Source organism: Hipposideros armiger, unplaced genomic scaffold, assembly GCF_001890085.2.
Source record: "Hipposideros armiger isolate ML-2016 unplaced genomic scaffold, ASM189008v1 scaffold_41, whole genome shotgun sequence".
In the NCBI taxonomy this organism is placed as follows: Eukaryota; Metazoa; Chordata; class Mammalia; order Chiroptera; family Hipposideridae; genus Hipposideros; species Hipposideros armiger.
This window is the reverse complement of record NW_017731391.1, coordinates 16,688-21,619: the sequence shown is the minus strand read 5'-3', so window position 1 is coordinate 21,619 and position 4,932 is coordinate 16,688. Positions and strand designations below refer to the sequence as shown.

Genomic DNA, 4,932 nt, shown 5'->3' with positions numbered 1-4,932 from the left:
TTTGGAAAAACACTGGAAGAAACAGCCCTAGGCCACAAGAGTACATCTTAAAGAAATGCAACTAAATGGTTTGGTATGAAGAAACTACAGCAGAAATTCCAAACCCTGCAATAATCTGAGATGAAATGGCTCATTTCTAATTGAAAAAGATGAACTGACACCATCCAACATGAACTGATTCAGAGCACTTTGCTCGAGTATAAATATGAAGGGTGGAGGTTACTCAATCAGATGGCTAAATATGTCCAAGAAGAGAACTCCTATTAAAATCTATTAAACAAAAATAAAAAAGCCAATGAATACATTTTGACCCCCTTGTATCTAAGTCCTTTGCTGGAATAAGTTATATAAACATCTAATTGTAAGTTTAACTATTGTTTTTCTCTATTCACCCTTTTCTTTATTTACCCTTTAAAATGGTAATTTTAATTATTAATAATAAAAAGAACTAAGATGGTTGAGGGGTAGAAAGATGGCTAAAGGGAAGAAGAAGGACATCCTGGACTTAATATAAATATATTGCTAACGTATGTGGTTGGGGTATCAGTGAATAGTGCTGGTAATTTTTCACTATTATGAATTATACAGGGTAACAAATAAAAATTGTTCTAAAAATACAAACAAGTTATCAAAAGACAACGTACAAAGCTGACTGGCATGAAAGATACTAAGTGTCAAATGCAACTTTTTTTGGTAAGCGTTAAGTATTATATTAATCATGCCCAAGGGTACCAGCTACCTGCCCCCCAACTTTGTTAGAGCATATATTGCACTTCTTGCCAACACATTAGGTCTGGTTGGCTTAGTCCACTGGGAAGGGCACATTTAACCCATTGAAGAGGAGAATTGAATTGCAGATTTCCTCCTAGGGGCGTCCTGGGTGGGTCCTACGTGCTTGTCACCTTCAGGCCACAGGGCGTGGCTGCAGCATCTAGGGCTGGAGCCACCCAAGAAAATGCGACCAACCTAGGCCAGCTATGGGCTTCCAACATCCTGTTTCATTTACACCGCCTCTCATTTCCAAGAAGCTGTTGCGTAACGACCAGAGAATGGATCCTAGGGTAGCAACCTACTCATTTAACATAAACAATTCTGGAGATTTTTTTCAGGGGTAAACTACCTTTCTCCAAACCCTTCTCCTTCAGGAAGGAATCAATTGAGAGGAACTCTTCATATGGGGGCAATGATGACCAAAAGAAACCACTGGGAAACATCATTAGTTAAGAAAGATAAAAACGAGGCTATCATGTATAAGGTTGAGCAAATATTTTCAAAGGCTAGCAATATTATCTGAGTCAGTCAAGATGTGACTTCATCTTCTGCAAGAGACATATTAAGTTAGCCTTGATATGGCACTTTTTATTCTAAATGTGCCACAAAGTAATGAACAGATTCAAAAACACAAGAAAAAATAGATATGTGTTTTATTACACTGTTCTGGTGATGTCAGGAACTTTTTCTCTATACCATTAATCTTTTTCATCATGAGGAACAGCCAGCCTCCCAAAGAACCATCCTCATGACTCATGATTGAATCAGCACTTTATGCAGATGTGGGTCACATCAATAACCTCTGCTTAATTGAAAATTATTATACTTTCTCTTGGAGGTCTGGCTTCTGTATATAAATGCTTTTTTAGGAAAGTGGCTCTCAGATGAAGAAAAAAAACAGGCACTAAAGAGGGGAAAAAATAATTCATTTGAACTTTCTTAATTTTACAGAAAAACTGCAGGTACGCCAGGTCCCGCCCCGCCCCCCCCCAATAAATAAATAAATAAACACAACAAACTGAAAAGCTCAGAAACGAGCATTCTAGGATTCCAGGGTGCTAAGGCCGATTTCACAGCTGATGTTTCTCGCTGGGCTGGACCTGACTCTATTTATGGAAGAGGGCCTGAACTTGCAGCATCCATGCTCTGCTATCCAGGCAGCACAAGGCACCCAAAGGGCTTTCTTTGCTTTGCAGCTGCTGGCGGCTGTATTTTGCACTATTTTCCTGCCTTTTGCCGCGCACCTGCCCCCCTGTGAAGCACCATTTCACAGAACTCTTCCAGGTAGCAAGGCAAAACCTCTGTCTGAAACGTGTGTTTCTGGAAAGGAGATGAAAGTTATCTTGCTCTCTAGCGTAGGCTCCTCCGCCTGGAAGCTTTTGCTCGGTGACAGCTGAGCAGAGTCTGAAGCCCCGGCCTCCGCGCAGGCTTCCAGCCTTGGGCTGTGCTACCTTTCCCCTCCCCCCAGCCCTTCCTAAAATAGTGGGGGTGGAGGAAGGGAGGCTCCTAGAACATGTTCAACGCCCGACATCTCCCATCTGATAGTAGCAAGTGGCGACCGTTACAATAAGAGGGTGGCTGCCTTTTGCTTCTGCATCACTGGAGCCCAAGAGATGTGCCACAAGCGGAAATGACAAGTCAGAGAGGGGGATATTAATAGGGGTAGCTACGTACCAGCTGCCAGGAGCACGCTGCCCACCTCCGTATCCCCTCATCCGAGAGTATCAGGCGTGCACACACCACCAGCACCATCACTGCCCCCTCCCTCCCATTAAGCACGCGCAGCCCGAGCATGCAAGTGCAAACTTGCTTGCAATTTGTCTGTAATTTGTCCGGCTTGCACCCATATTCTCGTTCTCTCTCCCGTTTCTTCACCTCCCCCTTTCCTTTTACCTTCTCTCTCTCTCTCTCTCTAGCTCTCTCCGGTTCCGCTCGTACAGGTTCCAGGCGGCGCAGAGAGCGAACCGCTGGCGGCGGTCTGCAGGAGCCCCGGAGCCCCGGCGCGGTTGCACTGCGGGGAGCCGGGCCGCCCTGGTTACCGAGTGCAACAAGCCGGGCCGGCTCTCGGCCGGCGGCCCATCCGCAGCCGCGCTCCCCCGGGCTCACTAGCACACGCTCTCACTCCCGCGTCCAGAGGCTTGGCGAGTCTTCCCTCCCCGCTGCAACCCGTCCTCCTCCCCGCTGCACCCTGGAGTTTTAGGCCTCCCCCTCCCCCTCCTTTCCGAGGGGAAGGTCGGGCGGCGGGTTCAGTCCCCGAGCAGGGGCCGGGCGGTACCTCTAGGTCGCCACACCCCTCCCCTGCCCGGCGCCCCACGCCCCGCGCCAAGCTCCAGGATGCGCTGGTCTCTGGAACAGCCGGGGGCGGGGGCCTGGAGTCTCTCTCGCAGGCTTCCCGTACCTCCTGGAGATGCACGGCCTCTGGCGTTTCTCCGCAGCAGCAAAGCCCCTGCTGGGACCCACCCTCTCCGCGAGCCTTTCCACCGGGTTCACCTCCCGGGGGGTCGAGGAGGAAAGAAATGGCCGAGAGCCCCAGCCAGGAGATGCGCTGCACACTGGCCGCTAACTTTTGCCGGGGGTTTCCACTGCCAGGTTGACCTTTTGGAGCAGAACCTATCTTGAAAGGCTGGGGAGGTGCCCTGATGGTCCCAGGAAGGAAGTGATGCAGTTCAATGAGGACATTCCACCGGCTTCTTTCAAATTGACTTTCAAAAAGATCCTAACAGCTGACCTTTGACTGTCAAATCAGTAGCGAATAATTTTAGGCAGTCAGGGCCAGGCTTCACAGGGTTTTGTTATTGTTGTTTAGGAAGCTTAGATCGCTGGAGAAGGCACTTGATACCTTAATCATATTTATTCTTGATTACTCATTAAGATGATGCTGAAGCATCGCCTTCCGTTTCTTCGAATGCACTATTTGAGTCTGAGTCTTTTATCACAAGTCCTTCTCATGGTGTAGAAGAGTTTCCTTGTGTTGCCTAGTAGCGTTCCGGAGAAGTATTTTGTTGTGGTTTTATGGTTTCCAAGCAAAGTCAAACATATTCAATAGTCTCCTTCCACCAACAGCGAGGCCCAACCGGATTATGGCAGCTAAAATAATTGAAGTGATGTTGCAAGAATCTTCATAATGACTCCCTCGAATTTTCAATTTGAACAAAACAGTTTTCTATTCTCTCAATTTGCTGGATGGAAGGACTGGCTTACAAAGCAGAGGAAATTTCTCTTTCCCTCACTCCCTGCCAACACTCCACTATTTAGCTTTGCCTTTTCTTCAAACTCTCTTTCTCTCCGATCCCAACAACGTAACACTAGTCATGTGCTGCATAATGATGTTTTGGTCAACAAGAGGCTGCATGTATGCTGTGGTCCTGTAAGATTATAATGGAGCTAAAAAATTCCTACCGCCTAGGGACACTGCAACCGTAATGTCGCAGTGCAACACCTTGCATGTCTGTGGTGACGCTGCTCTGAACAAACCTACTGCGCTGCCTGCCAGCCCTCTAGCTGGGAGGATAGTATGTCCAATTACGTATGGTTTATAATACTTGGTAATGATAAAAACTACTATGTTACTGGCTTATGGGTTTACCACATTATACTTTTTATCATTATGTTACATTATACTCTTTCTACTTGAATGTATATATATAAAGTTTGCTGTAACACAGTATGCCGTGTTCTGCCAGCAGCAGCCTCATACAGCTCGTGTTTACCGAGTCACTTGAATGAATCATTTTCTCTTGTGCTTGATTTAATTTCATGTTTTGTACAGTCACATGCTTGTAGCCTGGGAGCAACAGGCTGTACCACATAGCCTAGGTGAATAGCAGGCTCTACCATCCAGGCTTGTGTAAGTGCACTCTGTGATGTTCACACAAGGACGGAATCATCTAACGATGTGTTTCTCAGAACACATCTATCTCCATAGTTAAGAGGCATGACTATGTCTGAAACGACTCTGGTAAACCAATCTGATGTGTTATCTTTCCTTGCACTTAATTATTTTAGAGGAGAAAGGACCCATCTCTAATTGTAAAACTTGTGAGACCAAGAAGCTGAGCCTGGGGTGGGCAGAATTTGGGATCAGTCTCAATGCCTGTCTTGCCTCTGCCTCTGCCTAAGGGCTATGTGCATTACGGATGCCCAGAGCTCCTTGTGGAGATA

The 4,932-nt window shown here is 46.7% G+C and overlaps 1 protein-coding gene across 1 annotated transcript in view; it reads right to left on the bottom strand.

Moving 5' to 3' along the window:
* The window catches only part of SYNE1 (spectrin repeat containing nuclear envelope protein 1), a 455,684-nt gene extending 451,344 nt beyond the window's left edge, over window positions 1-4,340 (bottom strand). Inside the window, exon 1 of the mRNA XM_019638911.1 lies at window positions 3,170-4,340. The gene's annotated coding sequence lies outside the window, so the exon portion shown is untranslated. The remainder of the gene's footprint in view (window positions 1-3,169) is intronic.
* Between the last annotated feature and the right edge of the window lie 592 nt (window positions 4,341-4,932).